This window comes from Hypanus sabinus, chromosome 15 (genome assembly GCF_030144855.1).
Source record: "Hypanus sabinus isolate sHypSab1 chromosome 15, sHypSab1.hap1, whole genome shotgun sequence".
Lineage (NCBI taxonomy): Eukaryota > Metazoa > Chordata > Chondrichthyes > Myliobatiformes > Dasyatidae > Hypanus > Hypanus sabinus.
In genome coordinates this window covers 27498031-27513255 of record NC_082720.1, presented here as the reverse complement: position 1 = coordinate 27513255, position 15225 = coordinate 27498031, and the positions used below count along the sequence as shown (strand labels likewise).

At 39.6% G+C, this 15225-nt stretch overlaps 1 long non-coding RNA gene across 2 annotated transcripts in view; it reads right to left on the bottom strand.

The window, feature by feature from the left end:
• LOC132405139 (uncharacterized) overlaps positions 1–14996 on the bottom strand; it is a 40164-nt gene extending 25168 nt beyond the window's left edge. For both annotated transcript variants that reach the window (XR_009515774.1, XR_009515775.1), the window contains exon 1: positions 14861–14996. This is a non-coding gene — a long non-coding RNA (uncharacterized LOC132405139). The remainder of the gene's footprint in view (positions 1–14860) is intronic.
• Positions 14997–15225: the final 229 nt, after the last annotated feature.

Genomic DNA, 15225 nt, shown 5'->3' with positions numbered 1-15225 from the left:
TCTTCCCAACTCCTACCTCTTCTTCACACCTCCCTATCACCCCCCCCCCCCCCATGTCCCTTCTTCTTCACTTTCTCCCCTGGTTCCCGCTCCTGTCCTATCAGATTCCTTCTTCTCAAGGCCTTTATCTTCCCTACCCATTTGGCTTCTCTTATCACCTTCTAGCTAGTCCTCCTTCTCCTCCCCCCACCTTTTTATTCTAGCATCCTACCTCTTCCCTTCCAGTCTTGAAGGAGGTTCTCAGTCTAAAACTTTGACTATTTATTAATTTCAAATAAATGAAATAAATAGATGCTGCCTAACCTGAGCTCCTTCAGTATTTTCAGTGTGCTGCTCAGGAATAATAATCCTGCTATTAATTTTGATACTGATTCTGATTATTAGAGTCAACCACTTATGCACACACTGGAAACAAAGTAATGGCCAAGTAACATTGCAGCTGTCATTTGGAGGAACCCATGCAGACACAGGGGCAATGTACAAACTCCATTGAAAGCACCAAGTTCAGGATTGAACTTAGATCGGTGGTTGCACTACGATAATTGAAGGTCATAAACGTTCAGCAGATGCTGGAAATGTTTTGAATGAGGTAGCATGCATTCTGACTAGAAATGAACAGCACTGCCTGGCAATTCATAAACACAAGAGAGTAACATGCACAGAATGGTGGAGGAACTCAGCAGGGCAGGCAGCATCTATGGAAAAATGAACAAACAGTTGACATTTCAGGCTGAGACCCTTCCTCGGAACTGAGAAGGAAGGGGGAGGATGCCAGAATAAAAAGGTGAGGGGAGGGAAAGGAGGAATGGCTGGAAGGTGACAAATGAAGCCAGGTGGGTGGGAAAGATCTAGAGACAAAAGAACCTGATAGAAGAGGAGAGTGGATCACGGGAGAAAGGGAAAGAGGAAGGACCTGTGGTGAAGTTATAGTCAGGTAAGAATAAGTAAAAGGTCAGAGTGAGCAATTCTATCTGCAAGCAATTGCAAATGTGATTTATTCTGGATTACTTACATTTTGGCTCCCATAGAGTTGCAACAAAGTTCAGTAGGGTCATGTAACAAGGTAAAGGTACTGCACAATTCCATCAGTCCTCAGGCTATTCAAATGTGGGCCTATTATACTGAGGGAAGGCTGCTGCTACATATTGTTTGCCACTTCATGTACTTATAACCACAAAGAAGTAGACCATGGGAACCACCATGTCAATGAAGGTTCCCCGGAAACTATTCCCATGTCCCATTTCCTCTCTCCTTATATCCTTGTCAATGTGCAATTTATTCTCACACGTGTCCTTCAACTCCTCTATGCATCTTTTTGAACAAAAGGGGATAACTACATTCACTTGCCCTTCATTGAAATGTTCCTACAACAAATTATCTCACTTTAAGGACTCTTAATCTCATTATCTCATTTTCTCATTATTTATTGCTATTTATTACATTTGCATTTGCACAGTGTGCTGCCTTCTACACTCTGGTTGATCTGTCCCTGATCTTGTTATTGTTACTATTCTATAGATTTGCTGAGTATGCCTGAAAGAAAATGTATCTCAGGGTTGTATATAGTGACATGTATGTACTTTGATAATAATTTACTTCGACTTTGACTTTTGGCAAAGTGTTAATCCTCTCGGGCCAAGTAACCCATGAGCAAATCTCTGGAACGTGGCTAGACACTTAGAGAAAACTCACTTGTCCATAAAGAGGACATGCAGACTCCACACAGAGAGCACCCAGACATTTGGAGCTGTGATGCAGCAAAAGCAAGTGCTGAGCCACACAACTGCCCCTACAGTATTTAAGTAGCTGTTAGAATAGGCCTGAAAGGGGAATGAAAGGTAGAGCAGAAATGGGTGAGTTGTCTAAGGGATTGGGCTGAGACCAATTATACTGACTCCTACTTTTCTCCCAGCTAATATTAATTGCAGTTCAATGTGTAGACACCAGTCTTAACTGCATTGATCTTGTTTCAAATTCAAAATGTATTAAATAGAATCTCCTCTCTCGGCCGGGTATGTAACATAAGCACCCACAGTATAGATCTTTTAGGACGTGAACCCATAGTGTAAAACTACCTACAATCTGCCACTGAATGCCAACTTCAGAGGAACCCGGAGATGAAGAAATGTTGATAGGGCTGCAGACTGAGGAAACACATTGATGAGACAGTTTACAGGGCTTTACTATTGCACCTACCTCCTACTATACTCAGTCCTGCAGTGCTTTGTGTTGGAATTGTGAAAGAAACTGAAGAAAAGGATTTTGTATCTTAACATTGTCATCCCTCAACTTCAGCACAAAATTAATCAAAATAAAAGTTTAAACTAAAATAGTGAGATTTGCTAAATTTTGTAGAGCTGATGTATTAAATGTATTGGTTGTAGATTACATGACATCACTACAAGCAGGTTCCTCCTCAAGTCACACACTACCCTAATGGGGAAATGCACACAGTGGCCACCTTATCAGGTATATCTGCACACCTGCTCGTTAATGTAAATATCTAATCAGTCAATCATGTGGCAGCAATTCAATGCATAGCAACACGTAGACATGATCGTGCGGTTCAGTTGTTGTTCAGACCAAGCATCAGGATAGGGAAGAAATGTGATCTAACTGACTTTGACCGTGGAATTATTGTTGGTGCCAGATGGGGCGTCCTGAGTATCTCAGAAATTATTGATTTCCTGGGATTTCCATGCACAACAGTCTCTAGAGTTTACAGAGAATGAGCTTACAGAAAAACAAATCAAAGCAAAAACATCCAGTGAGTGTCGTTTCTGTGGGTGAAACTGCCTTGTTAGTTAGAGATGTGAGAGGAGAACAGGAAGGCCATGGTGACTCAAATAACCATTCGTTACAACAGTGGTGCGCAACTCTGGATGCACAACACATCAAAAATCGAAGTAAATGGGATTCAGGAGCAGAAGACCATGAACATATAATCAGTGGCCACTAATTAGGTCCAGGAAGTACCTTATGAAGTAGCTTCTGGGTGTATATTGCTATATATCATCAATTCTTCTTTATTGTTGGGTTAAAGCCCTGGAATTCTTCGCCCAAAAGCATTGAGGAAACACTTCCATCAGAAGGATTGGGGTGGTGCAAGAGGAAACTCACCATCACTTTCCCAAAGACATTCAGGGATAAGCAATAAATGTAGGGCTTGACAGTGATGATTAAACCCTGGAAAACACCACCTAACAGTACCTTCCCTAGATCTCTCACTCCTCTCTAGATCAAGCTAAATTAATGTATTATACTAGGAGTATAACATATATTGAGTATCTTTTAATTTAAACCAATGAATTTAAATCCAGTAAGAATAAAGTCATTTTCACAAGTTAGAGGTTAGCTTTAAATTTGGTTGTGCTAAATTAGCCTGAATATTTCAGTTTAACAAAATCTGACAAGTGGATACTAGTGAAGTAAATTTGTTTCTCCTGAATCACGTGTACTGAACAGCAAATTGGATTTAATCCAGTAGAGATTTTTGAATCAAAATCACAAACTTAGGCTGTAATTGGGTACATCATAATCTCAGATAGATAAGCACAACTGACATGACCGTATTTGTTACACATTTGCGCCTGGCAGTGAACTAAGCACTATTTGCCAAGGGAGAATCATCTCTTGTGTACTTGCAGACATGCTCAGTGATGGTTTTCATCCACTGCTATTTACGTGGCTGGCAGAAGTCAGACTCTAGTTGGAAGAAGGTAACAAAGGAGATAGAAAAATGTCAGCTAAAATAACATCTACTTATATGATTGTGCAGAAAGCACTGTAAAGTTTGGGGCATGCACTTGATGTAAGGAGAGAAACAGGCAACTTTTAAAAAAATCTTTAAAAATCTACAACTGAGGAAGTTCTTTTGAAGAAGTGAAATTCATCACCTCTGTTTCTAAGGATTAAATATGTTATGCAAAAATAATTATGAATTAGTAAATCATTAAAACAAAATTTGTTTGCTTCTTATGCAATAAAGTTTCTCTTTTATCCATTCTTATTGTGAAAATAGTGTGTGTGCAGTTAAGATGTACTGTAAATACATCATTCATTTCTGTTTGATTTCAAGAGTGAAACTATTAGCAATGCAACTTATAGACAAGCAAGATAACCATTGTTCCATGCTCCACTGTATTTATGTGGATGCCGGACGATGCAGTTAGTCTCCCCCATAATAACAGCAAGCAATTACTGTTGGAAATATTAATATAATTTGGAAGTGACTTGAAATATTAATTGAAAAGAAGGTAGAATTTAATATAGCTTGAATAGATAATGAGTAGGCAATTGTACCACTATTTTATAATTATACTGTGACGAGTGAAGTGGATATTGGAAGCTCTTGGAGACTTTCCAGAGCATGATACATCTTACTTTTTTGGTCATGTAGTAGTAGTAGAGCATAATTTAATGCAATTATTTTAGCAGAAAAATATATAAACTATCATATATAGAAACTGGATTTGAGTAAGTGATTCCCCAACCAGTAGAAGTCATAAGTTTGATGGGTCAAACAGCCTCGTCTCTAACACCCTAGTTAAATTGTCTATTTCACAATAAGCCAGTTATAATACAGTTTAGCTTTCAGTAACAAATATATCACAAGAAAATATTCAACAATAAATCTTGTAATCTCAGTGGTATTGCACTTATACTGGGGTTATTCAAGCAAATACAGCACAGAGCCTACTCCAATAACAACGAGTGAACATGTTGGACTTAGCCAGGAATAATCTACAGTGTTAAGGCTCCATCTGTAGAACCATAATTCAACTTGACAAAATCATGCTACATTCATCTGCCAATTCATAGGGCTTATTTGTGCTTGCTTTTTAACACATAAATTACACTAAAAAAAAACACAGTAAGCATGTTTTGATTCATCAGTGCCCATTTCTATTGAAAGCCTAATGTATTGGGAAATTGGATGTGACCATGGGAATCACTCACCCAATTGCAGATGCCAGTTGCCTGTCAGATTTCACATGTGTGATGTTGTCTTCAAATTGGTACTCAATTTTAATAACTTAACAATAGAATTGGACTGTATTAATTGATAATACTGTGGATTCCGGTTAATTGGGACCATTGGAACCAATATATTTTGCACGCATTATGCGGTTTCATGGAAATAGTTAAAAAGGCATTAGATAAAAAGAGATAAATATTTACTGAATATATTGTTGGTGGCTGGTAAAAAGACTCTTACTAGGAAATGGTTATCACAGGAGAGCCCAACTTTAAAAACATGGATGGAAATTACAATGGACATTTACAAAATGGAGAAGGTAACAGCATCTGTTAATCACAAGCTGGAACAATTTGATTCATACTGGGAAAAATGGTTTAACTACATAATGCCTCATAGACCTGATTTTATTCTCACAAAGCAATGAATATGTTGTAAAAAAAAAGATCACTCCTTGCTTGTACATAGTTCTTTCCTTTTGATTGTTTTTTTCTTTCCACTCTTTTCTATAAGTGTATACCTCAGATAAATACTTTGTGGAGATTTGTGATATATATGATTATATGATATATATGTACAATGTCTGAAATACATCTTATGGAAATATTTGTTTGATGAACTTCAATAAAAAATAAATTACAAAAAGACCATTTAACTGAGTCAAAACATATATTTAAATTAAATAGAGAACAATCTAGAACACTACCAATGCTACTACAATACTATAAAACTATGTTAGTTCCTAATGTTTATTGACAGGTGAATTCATCCAGTACATTGTTGTGCTCTTTTGATTGACTGTAAGTAAACCAAATCAGTGCAGATACCTAGTGCAGAAAATGCACTGCCTTCATACGATGCTTTCAATGATTGGATCCTCCAAGTCTTCATTTTCATTGTAGCGTTCAAGATGATTGTCAATATCTTCACATTCCTGGTAGTGCTAACTTGTTGAAGTTGTGAAATGGTTTCTTTTTCACTCTTGGCTATTTCTGGAACCACCAAGCCTCAGTGCTTGAAACCACAGTGAGCAAAACCAGTTCTGAGTTGTCTTACTGCTTATTTCTCACCAACTATCAGTAGCAAAAGTTTGTGTCCAAGAAATGCACCCAACTGATAATAGCTAGGAACTATTTGGCAACAGTCTCCCATCCTAATTAAGCAGCATAGTGTCCCAAATAAATAAAGGGAATCCTGGCTATTAGTTCTCCATTAGTTTTTTTCTTTATGAATTGTCTCAAATAAGCAGCAGCCCTAATTAACAAATGGCCCAATTAACCAGAATCCACTGTATTTGAATGCTTCCCACTGAAAGGGGTGAACAATATGTGATTTGGTTCAATGATTTAAAAACCTTTTTTTATAAAACTACATGTACGTCATCATATACAACCCTGAGATTCATTTTCTTGCAGGCATACTCAAATTCATAATAAAATAATAACTGTATTAGAATCAATGAGACTGCACCAACCTGGGCATTCAACCAGTGTGCAAAGACAGCAAACTGTGCACATAAAAGAAAATAATAATAATAATAATAATAATAATAATAATAATAATAATAAATATCAAGAACATGAGATGAAGAGTCCTTGAAAGTGAGTCCATAGGTTGTGGGAACATTTCAATGACGGGGCAAGTGAAGTTGAATGAAGTTATCTCCTTTGGTTCAAGAGCCTGATGGTTGAAGGGTAATAACTGTTCCTCAAACTGGTGGCATGAGTCCTGACACTTCTCTACCTTTTTCGTGATGGCAGCAGTGAGAAGAGAGCATATCCTAGGTGGTGGGGGTCCTGATGGTGGAAGCTGCTTTTCTGCAACAACACTTTGAATAGATATGCTCAATGGTTGGGAAGGCTTTACCCATGATGGACTGGGCCTTATTTACTATGTTTATAAGACTTTCCTTTCAAGGTTTCCAGGGTTTCCATACCAGGGCTGTGATGCAGTCAGTCAATATACGCTCCACTACATGCCTATCAAAGGTATAGATATCATGCCAAACCTTTGCAAATTCCTTAGGAATAAGAGGTGCTGCCATACATTCTTCATAATTTTACATTCCTTATCTGCCCAGGACAGGTCCTCCATAATAATAACACTGAGGAATTTAAAGTTGCTGACCCTCTCTACCTCTGATCCTCCAATGAGGACTGGCTCATTGACCTCTGGTTCCTAACATGCTCCTTGTGTAAATTTGATTGGTGTTCAAAAATTCAGTCCATGAAAGTTTTGATATATAAAACAAATCCATATCCTCAGAGATTAATGTGAATCAAGGTTTCTGAGAGCTAGAAAATATATTTCGCAGACCCCTTGGACCCTTAATGTGTAACTCAATGGCTGCCACTTACAGCAGAGACTTGAGACCACAGCAATCACTTGCTGTGAATTGGCCAGGTAACAGAACACCAAAGTAACAACATTCCACTTCTCTTTGAAAGCACTGATGCGCGTGAAAACTGCCTGTTTCAGAGCCAAATATGAAAAGCCAGATTTTAAAGCTCTTAAAGACACTATGTTGGCTTCTTGAAACAAAGATATCACAGTTTTGTGGTTTTAATTCCTGATATTCAAGTTGACCTTAATATACACACAGCCCCCAGTTAGTTTACCAAGCACACTATACACTAAATTCAATTTTGTGGTGTCCTCAAATGGCATATTGATACTTGGATTGATTGCCTGCTTGCAAATATCTCTTTAAGAATCAAGCTAACTTCACTAGCTTTGAACAAATCCTTATTGAAATTGATATACAAATGTCTCCTTTTTATTCAGTGAGCAGTGAATTTGTGGAACATCTTCATTATGGTAAAACATTCACAGATACTTCAAAATAGTAGAAATACATTCTGATAACAACAATTTGAGAAAATATTAGTTGAGGGGAGGAGCCTTATTAATTGACATTCATCATCTTTGTAATTTTCAGATAAAAAGGGAAGAGGTACATTTTTAGCTAAAATTTTTTATCCATAGTTTTGACGGCTCAGCTATTTATCACATGGATAGGCCCCTTGATTTCAATGCGAGGTATTTTAGAGGTAAACTTTATCACTCCCATGTAAGCTCTATTAAACAAGGAAGAAATCCTTGGCAGTGATATATTATTTTTTTGATGCAAGTTGTCAGCTTAAGCTCTTATTATCCATTCAGCTCTCATTTCACTGTCGCTTCTCTCCTCTTCCTTAGCATTGATTTTGTTGTCAAGATTTATGAATCAATGTTTCATGTTTTGTTAACTGAATCTTGTATTAATATAAAAACACAGCTGGATGTAGAGAAAGGGAAATTTCTTTGATCATTTAGGAAAACAATTTTATGACCTTTGATGATCACTAATTTTTCCACACAATTCCCATTCCTATTAATTATATACTACTTTTGGCATAGGGAATGGTGGAAATCTCATAGGTCTCCACAAACTTTATTTACAACCAGGACATGAATGAGAACAGTCTGATGCACCATCTGGAAACAGTTTAATTTCTATAGTTGCTCCCTTGGTCATTTTCAACAGTAAAATTAGTGCTCTACTCTACCAGAGCAGCATTCTCATCGATCATCGCGTATATGCTTTATACTTCCCAAATCATAAACATATGAAGAAAGCGGAAAGGAAGAAAATAAGGAAAACAGGAAATGCTTCTCATAGAACCCTGCAGAGATAGTTTGGGACTTGGATGAACTTCTATTCACCTTGCATAGAAGCAAAATTGGAGACAGACAAATATGGATGAACTTTCATAATTGACTCATTTTGATTAATGCTTACAAGATAGAGTCATGGAGTCAAAGAAAACTACAGCATTCAAACAAGCCCATCAAGTCTGTGTTGACCCATTACTTGACCTGCACCCAGACCATAGCCTTCCATGCCCCCTTTCATTCATATACTGATCCAAATTGTGCTTAACTGTTGAAATTGACACTGCACCCACCACTTGTGCTGGCAGCTCATACCACACACTCAGCACCCTCTGAGTGAAGAAGTTCCTCCACACGTTTCCCTTAAGCATTTCACCTTTCACCCTTAACCCATGATGTTTAGTTGTAGTCTCACCCAACCTTAAAGGGAAAAAATGCCTATTTGCTTTTAACCTATCAATACTCCTCACAATTCTGTATACCTCTATTTAATCTCCCTTCAATCTTCTAAATTCTAGGGAATAAAGTCCTAACCTGTTTAATCTTTCCCTATAACTCAGCTTCTCAAGACCTGGCAACAGCTATGTAAACTTTCTCTGCACTCTTTCAAACTTATTTGTCTCTTTCTTGTAAGTAGATGACCAAAACTGCACACAACAATGTACTGTCATCTCCCTATCTGCATACGTAGAACTGAGTATGAAAAATCTCTGTCCAGCATCCTCAACGTGATCCAAACACAATTTACACGGATACTTACTGAATGAAAGTCAAGAGGAAAACATGATAACAGCTACCATGAAGACTTTGAAAGTCAAGGGAAAACTGAAAGCAAAGAAAATAATGAAAAAACAGTTGATGAAACACAGCAAACTTTCCATAACTTCTTAGATACTCACCATCCATCTACTCTACTGGGTGCATTTTGAAAAAATACCCAAAGCATCTGAGTATTGGAACCTGGAGTAGCTTTGTCAGGTCATTGAATTAAGAGAGTGATAGAATCATAGAAAAATACAGCACAGAAACGGGCCTTTCAGCCCATCCGCGCTGAACCATTTAAACTGCCTAGTTCATTCGGCATGCACCAAGATGATAGCCCTCCATACCCCTCTCATTTTCCAAACTTCTCTTAAATGTTGAAATTGAGCTTGTATGCACCACTTGTACTGGCAGCTCGTTCAACACCCTCATGACCCTCTGAGTGAAGAAGTTCCCCTTCATATTCCTCTAAAACTTTTCACCCTTCTCCCTTAACCCATGACTTCTAGTTGTAATCCCATCCAAGCTCGGGGGGGGGGGGGAACCCTGCTTGCATATACCCTATCTATATCACTCTTAATTTTGTATATATCTATCACTCCACAAGTCACAGGCTTCTAGTCGCAGAGGCAAGCGTCTATTATCACTGTCTAGCTTCTCCCACAAAGCCAATATCTAATCCAATTTACTACCTCATATTGAATGCCAAATGACTGATCCTTCCTGACCAACCTCCCATGTGTGACCTTGTCAAGTAGCTTGCTAAAGTCCATGTAGACATCACCCACTGCCTTGCCTTCATCAATTTTCCTGATAACATCCTCAAAAAACTCTATAAGATTGGTTACACATGACCTATCATACACGAAGCCATGCTGACTATCCCTAATCAGTCCCTGTCTATCCAAAGACTGATGTCAGGCTCACTGGGCTATAATCTTCTGGTTTACTTTTAGATCCTTTCTTAGATGGCGGAATAACATTAGCTATCCTCTAATCCTCCGATACCATTTCACTATATGAATAGCTCTGCAATCTCTGCATTTGCCACCCACATAGTCAGAGGGAATACCTTGTCAGGTCCTGGGGATATATCCACCCTAATTTGTCTCAAGGCAGCAAGCACCTCCTCCTCTGTAATCTGTATAGGGTCAATGCCCTCACTGCAGCTGGGGCTCATTTCTAAAGATTCTGTGTCTGATCCTGTGTACATACATGTGTAAAAAAATGCATTTAAGATCTCCCCCATCTCCTTTGACTTCACACATAGATTACCATTTTGATTTTCCAGAGGACCAATTTTGTCCCTTGCAATCCTTTTGCTCTTAGCATACCTGTAAAATCCCTTATGATTCTCCTTCACCTTGTCTGGTAGGGCAAACTCATACCTTCTTTTAGTTCTCCTGATTTCTTTCTTAAGTATTCTCTTGCATTTCTTATAGTCCATAAGTACCTCATTTCTTCCTACCTTCTGATACTTGCTATGCATCTCTTTTTTCTCTCTCTTAACTAGGGCCTCAATATCTCTTGAAAACCAAGGTTCTGTCAACGTGTTATCTTTACCTTTTATTCTGACAGGCACAAACAAGCTTTGTATTCTCAACACTTCACTTTTGAAGGCCTCACACTTTTTAAGTACACCTTTGACAGAAAACAGTCTGTCTTAATCCACAGTTGCCAGACCCTTTCTGATGCCATCAAAATTTGCCTTTCTCCAATTTAGAATTTCAACCCGCAGACCAGACCTATCCTTTTCTATATTTACTTTGAAACTAATGGCTTATGATCACGAGAAGAAAAGTTCCTGTACACAAATTTCTGTCACCTGCCCTGTCTCATTCCCTAATAAGAGATCAAGTATCACATGCTCTCACTTTGGGAAATCTACATACTGATTAAGGAAACTTTCTTGAATACATTTGACAAGCTGCCAGTCCTGTCCCTCCTGCAACCAAGTCTCACTACTAGCTACAATATCATCATGCTAAGTGTTGATCTCCTTTAGTTCGGTTGCAAACCATCTCTTCTGTACATGTCCCACCTTCTCTGGAAGAGAGCCCAATGATCCAAAAATCCGATGCTTTCTCTCCTACACTAGCTCTTTAGTCAAACGGTATGATCTTCCTAGTTCTAGCCTCATTAGCATGTGGCACGGGTAGCAGTCCTGAGATCACAACCCTGGAGGTCCTGTCCTTTAACTTAACCACAACTCCCCAAACTCAGTTTGCAGGACTTTGTCACCCATCCTACCCGTGACATAGGTACTGAAGTGAAATATGACCTCTGGCTGCTCACCTTCCCACATAAGGATGCTCAGGACTTGATCCGAGATATGCCAGACCTATCATCTGGGAGGCAACATACAAACCAGGAATCTCATTCTCATTCTCTGAACCTCCCTTCTGTTTTCCCTAGCTAATGAATCCCCTATCACCACAGCTCACCTCTTCTCCCCCACCCTCATCCACCCTTACCTTCTCAGTGCCAGAGACCTGTCCACTATCACTTTTCCCTGCTAGGTCATCCCTCACCTTGACAGTATCCAAGGTGGTACACCTAACGGGGACAAGGTGAGGGGAATGGCTAGAGAGGTAGTCTACATAGGCTGTTTAACCCCTTTCCCCTTCCTGACTGTCACCCAGTGACCTGTGTCCTGTACCTGGGGTATAACTACCTTTCTACCTACTGATGACGCCCCCCAGCCCCCTGAATGATCCAGAGTTCATCCAGTTCCAGTTCCAACTCCTTAACATGGAGTGTTAGAAGCTGCTACTGGATCACATCTTGCAGGTGAAGTCGTCAGGGACACTCAAGGTCTCCCTGCCTTCCCAAATCCTGCAAGAGGAGCATTCAATAATCCTGCCAGGCACCTCTACTGATCCAACTGTGCAAATATAAAGAAGGAAACAATAAATAAACGGAAACAAATTTCTACATACAGCTACTTCACCTTCTCTCACTCAAGCCTCTCTGCACCGAAGCCTCAAAGAGCTAAAGCTTCAAACAGCCATTCTAACGATGTCCACCACAACAATTGTTGCTCCACTTGCCCCTGCCTTACTTGCTTTTGCCATTCAATCCGAATCACTGATTGGCCTCTGCTCAGATGCCAGACTGCTGTGTATCGATGCCTTATGCACTCGACGGGCAAACCTGAGTCAGCTGTGCCTTCTCATGCTTCTGATTAAATTAAATTGCTGCTTAAATTAAATGTCTATTTGTTCAAAGTAGTTGATCCAGTATTAATACTTCTGAAAACTGTGCAAGATATTGATGGAAATGCATTAATCCCACCTGAAAAATATCCGTATCTATCCCTTATAATCAAGACTCTTCAGCTAAATTGTGCTTTTCTCAAGATTTCATTAAAACAATAGACAATAGGTGCAGAAGTAGACCATTCGGCCCTTTGAGCCTGCTCCGCCATTCTGAGATCATGGCTGATCATCTACTATCAATACCCGGTTCCTGCCTTGTCCCGATATCCCTTGATTCCCCTATCCATAAGATACCTATCTAGCTCCTTCTTGAAAGCATCCAGAGAATTGGCCTCCACTACCTTCTGAGACAGTGCATTCCACACCCCCACAGCTCTCTGCGAGAATAAGTTTTTCCTTAACTCTGTCCTAAATGCCCTACCCCTTATTCTTAAACCATGCCCTCTGGTACTGGACTCTCCCATCATCTGGAACATATTTCCTGCCTCTATCTTGTCCAATTCCTTAATAATCTTATATGCTGCAATCAGATCCCCTCTCAGTCCCCTTAATTCCAGTGTGTACAAGCCCAGTCTCTCTAACCTCTCTGCGTAAGACAGTCCGGACATCCCAGGAATTAACCTTGTGAATCTACGCTGCACTTCCTCTACAGCCAAGATGTCCTTCCTTAACCCTGGAGACCAAAGCTATACACAATACTCCAGGTGTGGTCTCACCAGGGCCCTGTACAAATGCAAAAGGATTTCCTTGCTCTTGTACTCAATTCCCTTTGTAATAAAGGCCAACATTCCATTAGCCTTCTTCACTGCCTGCTGCACTTGCTCATTTACCTTCAGTGACTGATGAACAAGGACTCCTAGATCTCTTTGTATTTCTCCCTTACCTAACTCTACACCGTTCAGATAATAATCTGCCTTCCTGTTCTTACTCCCAAAGTGGATAACCTCACACTTATTGACATTAAACATCATCTGCCAAGTACCTGCCCACTCACCCAGCCTATCCAAGTCACCCTGAATTCTCCTAACATCCTCATCACATGTCACACTGCCACCCAAACTTGCTGATGTTATTCTCAATGCCTTCATCTAAATCATTGATGTAAATTGTAAAGAGTTGTGGTCCCAATACCTAGCCCTGTGGCTGTGGCTAGTCACCACCTGCCATTCCAAGAAACACCCATTCACTGCTACCCCTTGCTTTCTATCTACCAACAAGTTTTCTATCCATGTCAACACCTTCCCCCCAATGCCATGAGCTTTGATTTTACCCACCAATCTCCTATGTGGGACCTTATCAAATGCCTTCTGAAAATCGAGGTACAATACACCCACTGGATCTCCCTTGTCTAACTTCCTGGTTACATCCTCAAAAAACTCCAATAGATTAGTCAAGCATGATTTGCCCTTGGTAAATCCATGCTGGCTCAGCCCAATCCTATCACTGCTATCTAGATATGCCACTATTTCATCTTTAATAATGGACTCTAGCATTTTCCCCACTACTGATGTTAGGCTGACAGGACGATAGTTCTCTGTTTTCTCCCTCCCTCCTTTCTTAAAAAGTGGGATAACATTAGCCATTCTCCAATCCTCAAGAACTGATCCTGAATCTAAGGAACATTGGAAAATGATTACCAATGCATCCACAATTTCCAGAGCCACCTCCTTTAGTACCCTAGGATGCAGACCATCTGGACCTGGGGATTTGTCAGCTTTCAGTCCCATCAGTCTACTCATCACCATTTCCTTCCTAACGTCAATCTGTTTCATTTCCTCTGTTACCCTATGTCGTTGGCCCATCCATACATCTGGGAGATTGCTTGTGTCTTCCCTAGCGAAGACAGATCTAAAGTACTTATTAAATTCTTCTGCCATTTCTCTGTTTCCCATAACAATTTCACCCAATTCATTCTTCAAGGGCCCAACATTGTTCTTAACTATCTTCTTTCTCTTCACATACTTAAAAAAGCTTTTGCTATCCTCCTTTATATTCCTGGCTAGCTTGCATTCGTACCTCATTTTTTCTCCCCGTATTGCCTTTTTAGTTAAGTTCTGTTGTTCCTTAAAAAATTTCCCAATCATCTGTCCTCCCACTCACCTTAGCTCTGTCATACTTCCTGTTTTTAAAATGCTATGCAATCTTTGACTTCCTTTGTTAACCACTGTGGCCCCTTTCCCCCCTTTGAATCCTTCCTTCTCCGGGGGATGAACTGATTTTGCACCTTGTGCATTATTCCCAAGAATACCTGCTATTGCTGTTCCGCTGTCTTTTCTGCTAGGATATCCGTCCAATTAACTTTGGCCAGCTCCTCCCTCATGGCTCCATAGTCTCCTTTGTTCAACTGCAACACTGGCACCTCCAATCTGCCCTTATCCTTCTCAAATTGCAGATAAAAAAAACATACCAAGATTTTAACTGCTGAAGTTGCAACATCTATTAGTAACAAGGAAAGGTTCAAATTGACCTCAACTGCACAATTCTGTGAGAACTTGTAAGTCAGTGGGAGTAGTTTTATTTGTTTTTCCTTGAAAGCCTCTCTGTTGTTTCCTGTGGGTCACTTGGTAATAGGGGCGAATATCTGGAGTACATTTTGTATTTTGTTTTCCCTGT